General features: G+C 47.1%; 1 long non-coding RNA gene across 2 annotated transcripts; it reads left to right on the top strand.

The window, feature by feature from the left end:
* Positions 1-266: 266 nt before the first annotated feature.
* Positions 267-2,719, top strand: LOC123401487. 2 transcript variants are annotated; one of them, XR_006611096.1, is made up of 3 exons: positions 267-691; positions 828-935; positions 2,501-2,719. It is a non-coding gene; the product is annotated as an uncharacterized LOC123401487 (long non-coding RNA). The 2 variants fall into 2 exon arrangements; XR_006611095.1 differs by having other exon boundaries at positions 2,517-2,719.
* The last annotated feature ends 8,033 nt before the right edge of the window (positions 2,720-10,752 follow it).

The following is a 10,752-nucleotide window of genomic DNA, read 5'->3' on the forward strand; positions in this document are numbered from 1 at the left end:
CTTGCCCGACCTGCCTCCCCGTCCTCCTCCCCCTGCTCCGCACCTCGACGGCCTCGAGCCGCCCGCCCTGGCCCGCCATCCCATCGGTGAGAAGGTAGCTGACTGTGAAACACCCGTCAGCCTTCATGTCGCTCCGAAGCCTGAACCCTCTCTTCTCTTCTCCGGCGGCGCGCGGCACCCTCCTGGCGAGGCGACTTGCGGGAGCCCGCCCCCCTCGTCCTGCCCCCATCGGGTAGCTCCCGAGGCTGTTTAGACCGGCGGCGGCGAGGCGAAGCGCCGGATCCGGCATGGAGAGGGCGGGGCTGCTCAGGCCATTCCCCCCGAGGGCGCGGGCCACGGCCAGGATCACCATGGTCTCGAGGTAGCCGCCGTCCGCATCCGCAACCGTCGCTAATTGCTAGTGCTTCGAAAGTCAAATCCTCTGCAGCTTCGCGACGGAGCTGCTCGAGATAAGGTCCAAGGAGCCGTCGCCGTCGCTCCACATGCTGGTCGTCCCTGGCAATCTAGGTAGGTGACCGCCGCCGGCGCGCTATAAGTGATCATTTGTTGAGGTGCTGATGCGTGAAGAAGGATCGGTCAGTCAGGGGCTTAATGTTGCTCTGATGTGTCTGTGTGGCACGTATTGTTGGATTCTACAAGGACTTTGTCAAAGCCCTCTACGAAGACCTCGGTGGGCAGGCATCTGTTACGGGTAAGCTTGCTTGATTGAAGCGTATTTTTGTCGATGTATTGTCGTTGCTGCTTGCTGATGAACATTGTGCCTTGTGCATTGTTCAGCGATAGGGCGTATTTCACATGGGCAGAAGGTAATGCACATATTTCTTCAGGTTGATTCATATCGTCATGTTGAAATCGACAAGGGACGGTTACATCAATCATTTATATTTATGGAAGACAGTTCACTGATAACTAGCTTGGATCATACCTCCAGAACGGTATGGCCTGATTCCTCTCTCTCGCCTAGCTCGGATCTTTTCCTTGTCTTCTTTGAGTTGGATTCCCGATTCCCGATCCGTCCATGCGAATTGCGATCTTGATTGGCCGATTAGAGATTTAGTTAGGGATAATAAGACTGCACCGTGCTCAGCTCTTCCTTCTCGAGTTGGAATCTCAGGAGGGAAGCTCTTAACCTAGGCCTGCTCTCTGGGAATCGTTGGGAACAGGTTTGATGAGCAACCAAACGAGCAGTGTTAATCTCCGCAGTGCTGGTAAGTTCGTTATATTTCCCACAACCCACATGTCATCGCAAATCTGTAGCATCAGCCTGACCCCCCTGGACTATAATCCTCATTCCTCCACTCCCACCTTACGTTTTCAGCTATGTGTCATGTGTTCCAAATGGCGGGCAAAAAGTTAACATGAAGCATACTACTCGGTACTGTATGAAATAAGAGCGGATTTCTTTTAGATACAGAATGAAGTTTTAGTTAAGAGGCCAAACTGAAAATAGAAAGCACTATATATACGAACTATGTGGCCATTATAGCTACATTATATCAGGGTTGATGACAAACAAATTCAGGGTTGGATATTCTGGAACTATGTTGTCATCAACTATCTAGCACTATAAGGACTATGTGAATTTTCAATTTTGCCATATTCTGGAAGATTCTAGTTATAATGTGCTAAATAACGCATGATAAATAAGACGTTATACAATGGAAAGCCACATAATCTAGAAATGCAAACTATGTGGCCATGCAAGATTCTGTTTGTCTTGAATTATGTGGATAGGATAATATATGTAGGTCCGGTCTCTCTTCTATCTCTCTTCTGCTTCCACATAACCCTCCGTGCGGTTCGGTTGCAGCCTGCAGGTCCGGTCTCTCTTCTGTCCAGAGTTGATTAGCACCTAGTACACGGTAGCTAGTATGGATAGGATATATATGTAGCTGCAGATCAGAGAGGAGCTTCTTCATTTATCTTGTACAGTAGTACTAGGTAGTTGGTCTGATTGCTAGCTAGTTGGTCTGATTGCTAGCTAGCTGGACTGGATTATATTATGTACTCCCTGTGTAAACTAATATAAGAGTGTTTAGATTACTAAAATAATGTTCTAAATGCTATTATATTAGTTTACAGAGGAAGTACGTAGCTTAATTAGCTTGTGCAGTTAATTTGTTGCACGCATACATGCATGCATGCATCATGTTTGTTGGTGGAGAACTGAAATCGCATTGCATAATATGCATCGTTAATTGACTTTGATAGTTAATTTGTTGCTACTCCATGGTAGAATAGTTTGCATTGCGCAGTGTAGGATTCTGCTAGAGGCGAGATGATCGACTCCGCATACACATGCATCTGTTATGCGCGCACAACTTCCTCTCACAAAAAAAACTAAGTGCATGTCTCTTTCACTTTTGTTTGCATTTCTTTTAACATCATCTTGAGGATGAACACAAATCTTTTTATTTCTAATATTGTTTATATTTATTTCCTATCTTTTTTATTTCTAATATTTTTTATATTTATTTCATTTTGATTGATTCATGTGCAGTGTAATGTTTTTGTAGGGTGACAAGTTGTCGCATCTCGAGCATGTTTCATAGGAGAGTGGAATGAAGTTCATTGTACTGTTCGGATAGTAGCAGATGTGCCATTGTTCTATTGTGCAATTCTGTCTGTTCTTGCTATATTTCAGTGTAAAGAAATGTATTCATGAGATGAGTTATTGTGTTATGTAAACATGAAAGATGTATTATGTGATGTTATATGATGGATGGTTTCAATTTGACTTGAAGTTTTCTTGATTTGAATATGAAATAGTGTTGGATTTAATATTGGACAAATAATTGGGTTGAAAAGGCCCAACACATAGAAATAAAACCAAGTTCTGAAACAAAAAGTTGCTGAATTCAAAAATGAAAAAATGTCAAAACTGAAATTGGATCAAATATATTTGGGCACTAAAAGGCCAGGACCTAAAAAAAATTCGAAAAAGAAAACAAAAGTGGGTATAAATGGGCTAAGGCTCAAAAAGAAGCCCAATAAGAAAAAACTCAAAAAAAAATAAAACCAGCCCATGTGATCAATTGAAATGGGTTGGGCTGATTTCAACCATGACGTTTTGATTTCGTCGTAATTTTGCCACGTAGGACTACCACGTAGGACTGGGTTAGGTTGCCAACGACGATTTAGGATCGTCGTAAAGGTTACAACGGTTTTGATCAAAACGTCGCTGTTGTTCATTTGCGACTCTCCGTTTTCGATACTTGGTTTTTCGTCGTGAGATCGTCGTAAACTAAAAACCGTGACGATGTAGCGACGAAAATACAGCGTCGTGTATTAGCATATTCCTTGTAGTGTGGCGACGTCGAAGGTCACCCTTTAAGTCCTGAAGTTGAGCTCATTTCCAAACGTCACCGATATAGTTCTCTTCCCCTTGGGCTACAATTTCCTTGTGTTGACACCCTCGAGGGACCCTATTCGCTTGAGATTCGTGTCGGGAATCTGCAGCCGCTTTATCACGTCGGGTGAGATCAAGTTCACACCAGCCCCACCGTCGACCAACATCTTTGTGACCTTAAGGTTGCGGATTTTAGGCGAGACCAAGAATGGCGCACACCCGATGACATTTGTGTGGTCATGGAGGTCCTCAGCATTAAAGATAATGGGAGTGTTGGACCATTTGAGAGGTTTCCTTGCCTTTGTCGTTGGTTCTGTTGTGTTCACTTCATGATTCCACTGTTTGATCTGCGTGTGGGAGGAGGGAGAAGATGTGCCCCCGTCGACACACATGGCATTCACCGCCTTCTGGAACTCCTGGCCATCAGATTCTTCTTCGTCCTCATCGTCATCTACTTCTTCATTATCTGACCTCTTGTCTCGGCCGTGAGCAGCTGTCTTCTTTTGTTGCTTGGCCTTGTTGTGGTGGTTTCTACGGTTCTTCTTGCCAGATTGACCCGCACCGTCCTATCCTTTATCCTTGTCACACATTTCATACTCTTGCTTTTGTTTCTTAGCAAGCTGCTCTACTTGGTGGCACTCGGTGATGTTCTGGCCCTTAGCGAGGTGCATCTTGCAGCATGGACTATCGGTCTTCTCTCCTACCGCGGCCTCGTCATCTTCAGAGCAGGCAGCAACATCCTTGCTGGACCCCTCAGACTTGGCCTTCTTGCCAGCAGTGGAGTTGTTGGCGCCTTCGACAGCCATAATTGCCTTGCCATCACGCTTCTTGTTGCGGTTCCGGCCCTTCGCCTTGGAGGTGGACGCATTGTCGTTGTCGTTTGAGTCGATTTCCATGCATGCATCCTCTCTTGGGAGCCTTCTTCCTTCTTCAGCCCGTGCACATCTATCTGTCAGACAGTAAAGCTCGGCAACATCTCGTACCTACTTTATACTGATCTCATTGTGCATCCGGTGATTGTGTATGTTCGTGTGGAATGCAACGATCATCGTGGCAGGGTGGATGTCCGGGATGTTATGATGTACACGGTTGAATATATGGATATAATTGCGGAGGGTTTCGCCATCTCTCTCAGGAATCACATGCAAATCACTGGGCTGCTCCAGGAGCTTGTGGCCCCCATGGTTCGCACCCACGAATTGGTTGCATAGATCCACCCACGAGGAAATAGACCCCTCCAGCAAGTTCATCAGCCAACTCCTCAAGTTAGGCTTGAGCGCCAATGGGAAGCAGTTGGCGACCACATTATCGTCACGTCTTCAGGAGCCTACACCACTATTTTGTAGATGCCAAGGAATTCTAACAAGCTGATCTTTGCCGTTGTACTTCTCCGACAGCTCCGGCTTGAAGGCTCTCCTACAATGCCAACGGACTTGCCGCAGCTCGCGGGTGAACACCGGGAAATGAACCTTGTAAGGTTGGCTGTGAGGTGCTCCCAGTGCTGGCTCATGAACGACTAGATCATCGCGACCGTCCGATTGGCGACGTGTCTCTTGCCGAGTCTCGATGGTTGTGCACGCATCCTCCTTGCGTCTGTCCCTCTGGACCCGGCGTTGATATTTATTCTACCGTGGGTTCATCGAGGCGTGGGACATTTTTTCCTGCATGTCGGTCCTGCGGGTAGGTTGTTGTTGTGGAGGCGACCACACCGTAGGCTCCCCGCATGCGCTGTGTCCGACGGTGGGCCTTATCGTGGCTGCCTAATGCGTGTGTGAAGCTTCCGCCTCATCTGGCCGGTCATGATTTGCAAAGCTTAGCAGACTTTGGATGGTCGCCCACCATTCTTGCATGTTTTTTGGCGCGGGCGGGAAATTCAGCATCAGCTGGGCCTGCACCAGGGCTTCCCCTGGTTTTGGGCATGGAGTGATGTGAGGCATGGGTGGTGCTCTGACTCCTCGCAGCGCCAGGAGGAGCGCCTCCATGAGCCGTCACCCGATATGCACTCTCAACAGGGGGATATTGACGAGGTTGGCCCTGCGCGCCGTGAAATTGGTGCGCAGGTGTCTTCTCTGCACACCGATTGGGGGTCGCCTCCCTCGGGGCGTTGTTTGTGGTGGTCTTGCAAAGCACGAATGAACGCACCGCCGTGCTTGCTGCAAGTTTAGGCGTGGCATTTGCTATCGCCGCCGTCGTAGTGCCGCCTTCGAACCTCGCCGGTGCCTCTCGGGACGTGATACGACTCCATCGTATCTAGTTTTCCAAACTCTTTTGCCCTTGTTTTGGACTCTAATTTGCATGATTTGAATGGAACTGACCTGGACTGACGCTGTTTTCAGCAGAATTGCCATGGTGTTGTTTTTGTGCAGAAATGAAAGTTCTCAGAACGTCCTGAAAATTTACGGAGAATATTTCTGGAAAATATGAAAAATACCTGCGCAAAGATCCACCGGAAGGGATGGACCAGTGGGCCACAAGCCTTGTAGCCGCCGCCCCCCTAGTGGCGGCTACCAAGCTTGTGGAGCCCACATGGCTCAGCCGCCCCCAAACTCAGCTCTATAAATTCACTTTCGTCCCAGAAAAAATCAAGAGAGAAGATTTCACCGCGTTTGCGATACAGAGGCGCGGCCACATCCTGTTCTTCATCTGGAGGGTAGATCTGGAGTCCGTTTTGGGCTCCGGAGAGGGGAAATCGTCGCCATCGTCATCATCAACCTTCTTCCCTCTCCAATTCCATGAAGCTCTTCATCATTGGTGAGTAATCTATTTGTAGGCTCACTGGGCGGTGATGAGTAGGATGAGATCTATAATGTAATCGAATTAGTTTTGACGGGGATTGATCCCTAATATCCACTATGTTCTAAGATTGATGTTGCTACTACTTTGCCATGCTTAATGCTTGTCACTAGGGCCCGAGTGCCATGATTTCAGATATGAAATTATTATGTTGTCACCAATATATGTGTGTTTTAGATCCGGTCTTGCAAGTTGTAGTTACCTCTCTCTCCGTGTTACAACTGTTGCATGATGAATATCATCCAAACAAATCACCGACCCATTGCCTACGAGTTTGTCCCACTGCTGTTGTTACTTGTTTTTCTCTCCTGTTGTTACTACTGTTGCTGCTGCTGTTACTTGCTTTGCTCTGCTGCTACTTCCTACTGCTGTTACTTCCTACTGTTGCTACTTGCTACTGCTGTCACTACTGCTGTTCCCTGCCACTGTCGTTACTCGTTACACTGCTGCTACCTGCTACAATACCTTTTCGCTCGATGTTGACGGGAAAGAATATTTCCCGTCCACGGGCAACTTCTGGCGCCATTGATACAACAGTTAGGAATAGTCAGCCTTGTCACCAGATCGTTTGTGGCACCGTTGCTATCATACTACTTTGCTACTGATACTTTGCTTGCAGATACTAATCTTTCAGGTGTGGTTGAATCTGACACATTTAGCTGCTAATACTTGAGAGTATCCTTTCACTTCCTGTCTGGAGAACCAAAAAATTTGGGTTGAATACTCTACCCTCGAAAACTGCCGCGAACCCACGCGCTGGTGGGCCATTGCAAGACAATTGCTAATTGTTGAGCAACTGGGAGCAGTTCTGGCTCCGTTGCCGTGGAGGCATCAAGTCAGGAACACGTCAACAACATTTCTCTAGTGTCGTTGCCGGGGACTGCTAGCAGCATTTTTCTGGAACCGTTGCCGGGGAGGGATTGCTATATTCTCTGAGTCACTTGGGATTTATATCTGCTGGTGACTATGAAGAATCTGAAAGATCCAGAAACCAAAGTCTTGCCCTCAACTACGAGGGGAGGTAAGGAACTGCCATCTAGCTCTGCACTTGATTCACCTTCAGTTATGAGTAAGTTTGCGACACCACCTCCTACTAGAAATCTTGATATGTTGCCTGTGCTTGATGATGCTTATGATGCTATGCCTGATACTGCTAGAGATTCTATGCTTGATACTGCTAGAGATGCTATGCCTGATGATGCTATGCTTGATACTGCTTTGCCTGATTATGCTAGAGATGTTATTTTGCCTGATGATGCTATGCTTGATACTGTTGGGGAACGTCGCATGGGAAACAAAAATTTTCCTACGCGCACGAAGACCTATCATGGTGATGTCCATCTACGAGAGGGGATGAGTGATCTACGTACCCTTGTAGATCGTACAACAGAAGCGTTAGTGAACGCGGTTGATGTAGTGGAACGTCCTCACGTCCCTCGATCCGCCCCGCGAACAATCCCGCGATCAGTCCCACAATCTAGTACCGAACGGACGGCACCTCCGCGTTCAGCACACGTACAGCTCGACGATGATCTCGGCCTTCTTGATCCAGCAAGAGAGACGGAGAGGTAGAAGAGTTCTCCGGCAGCGTGACGGCGCTCCGGAGGTTGGTGATGACCTTGTCTCAGCAGGGCTCCGCCCGAGCTCCGCAGAAACGCGATCTAGAGGAAAAACCGTGGAGGTATGTGGTCGGGCTGCCGTGGGAAAGTCGTCTCAAATCAGCCCTAAAACCTCCGTATATATAGGTGGGAGGGAGGGGACCTTGCCTTGGGGCTCAAGGAGCCCCAAGGGGGTCGGCCGAGTCCAAGGGGGGAGGACTCCCCCCCCCCAAACCGAGTTGGACTTGGTTTGGTGGGAGGGAGTCCCCCTTCCTTCTCACCTCCTCCTTTTTTTTTCTTTTCTCTTGATTTTTTCTTCTTGGCGCATAGGGCCCTTTTGGGCTGTCCCACCAGCCCACTAAGGGCTGGTGTGCCACCCTCAAGGCCTATGGGCTTCCCCGGGGTGGGTTGCCCCCCCGGTGAACTCCCGGAACCCATTCGTCATTCCCGGTACATTCCCGGTAACTCCGAAAACCTTCCGGTAATCAAATGAGGTCATCCTATATATCAATCTTCATTTCCGGACCATTCTGGAAACCCTCGTGACGTCCGTGATCTCATCCGGGACTCCGAACAACATTCGGTAACCAACCATATAACTCAAATACGCATAAAACAACGTCGAACCTTAAGTGTGCAGACCCTGCGGGTTCGAGAACTATGTAGACATGACCTGAGAGACTCCTCGGTCAATATCCAATAGCGGGACCTGGATGCCCATATTGGATCCTACATATTCTACAAAGATCTTATCGTTTGAACCTCAGTGCCAAGGATTCATATAATCCCGTATGTCATTCCCTTTGTCCTTCGGTATGTTACTTGCCCGAGATTCGATCGTCGGTATCCGTATACCTATTTCAATCTCGTTTACCGGCAAGTCTCTTTACTCGTTCCGTAATACAAGATCCCGCAACTTACACTAAGTTACATTGCTTGCAAGGCTTGTGTGTGATGTTGTATTACCGAGTGGGCCCCGAGATACCTCTCCGTCACACGGAGTGACAAATCCCAGTCTCGATCCATACTAACTCAACTAACACCTTCGGAGATACCTGTAGAGCATCTTTATAGTCACCCAGTTACGTTGCGACGTTTGATACACACAAAGCATTCCTCCGGTGTTAGTGAGTTATATGATCTCATGGTCATAGGAATAAATACTTGACACGCAGAAAACAGTAGCAACAAAATGACACGATCAACATGCTACGTCTATTAGTTTGGGTCTAGTCCATCATGTGATTCTCCTAATGACGTGATCCAGTTATCAAGCAACAACACCTTGTTCATAATCAGAAGACACTAACTATCTTTGATCAACTGGCTAGCCAACTAGAGGCTTGCTAGGGACGGTGTTTTGTCTATGTATCCACACATGTAAATGAGTCTTCATTCAATACAATTATAGCATGGATAATAAACGATTATCTTGATACAGGAATTATAATAATAACTATATTTATTATTGCCTCTAGGGCATAATTCCAACAGTCTCCCACTTGCACTAGAGTCAATAATCTAGCCCTCACATCACCATGTGAATTACATTGTAATAAATCTAACACCCATACAGTTCTGGTGTTGATCATGTTTTGGCAGTGGAAGAGGTTTAGTCAGCGGGTCTGCTACATTCAGATCCGTGTGCACTTTGCATATATTCACGTCCTCTCCCTCGACGTAGTCGCGGATGAGGTTGAAGCGTCGTTTGATGTGTCTGGTCTTCTTGTGAAACCGTGGTTCCTTTGTTAAGGCAATGGCACCAGTGTTGTCACAAAACAAGGTTATTGGATTCAGTGCGTTTGGCACCACTCCAAGATCCGTCATGAACTGCTTCATCCAGACACCCTCCTTAGCCGCCTCCGAGGCAGCCATGTACTCCGCTTCACATGTAGAATCTGCTACGACGCTTTGCTTGGAACTGCACCGGCTTACTGCATCCCCATTAAGAATAAATACGTATCCGGTTTGCGACTTAGAGTCGTCCGGATCTGTGTCAAAGCTTGCATCGACGTAACCTTTTACGGCGAGCTCTTCGTCACCTCCATACACGAGAAACATCTCCTTAGTCCTTTTCAGGTACTTCAGGATATTCTTGACCGCTGTCCAGTGATCCACTCCTGGATTACTCTGGAACCTACCTGCCATACTTATGGCCAGGCTAACATCCGGTCTAGTGCACAACATCGCATACATGATAGAACCTATGGCTGAAGCATAGGGGACGGAGCGCATATGCTCTCTATCTTCATCAGTTGCTGGGCACTGAGTCTTACTCAATCTCGTACCTTGTAGAACTGGCAAGAACCCTTTCTTGGACTGTTCCATTTTGAACCTCTTCAAAACTTTATCAAGGTATGTGCTTTGTGAAAGTCCTATCAGGCGTTTTGATCTATCCCTATAGATCTTAATGCCTAGAATGTAAGCAGCTTCTCCTAGGTCCTTCATAGAGAAACTTTTATTCAAGTAATTCTTTATGCTCTCTAAAAACTCTACGTTGTTTCCAATCAGTAATATGTCATCCACATATAATATTAGAAACGCCACAGAGCTCCCACTCACTTTCTTGTAAATACAAGATTCTCCAACCACTTGTATAAACCCAAATGCTTTGATCACCTCATCAAAGCGTTTGTTCCGAGATGCTTGCACCAGTCCATAAATGGATCGCTGGAGCTTGCACACCTTGTTAGCATTCTTAGGATCGACAAAACCTTCGGGTTGTATCATATACAACTCTTCCTTAAGGAAACCGTTAAGGAACGCTGTTTTGACATCCATCTGCCAGATTTCATAATCGAAAAATGCAGCTATTGCTAACATGATTCTGACGGACTTAAGCATCGCTACGGGTGAGAAAGTCTCATCGTAGTCAACTCCTTGAACTTGTGAAAAACCCTTTGCCACAAGTCGAGCTTTATAAACGGTCACATTACCGTCAGCGTCCGTCTTCCTCTTAAAGATCCATTTGTTCTGAATGGCCTTGCAGCCCTCAGGCAGTACCTCCAAAGT

The sequence above is a fragment of the Hordeum vulgare genome, chromosome 6H (genome assembly GCF_904849725.1).
Source record: "Hordeum vulgare subsp. vulgare chromosome 6H, MorexV3_pseudomolecules_assembly, whole genome shotgun sequence".
NCBI lineage: Eukaryota > Viridiplantae > Streptophyta > Magnoliopsida > Poales > Poaceae > Hordeum > Hordeum vulgare.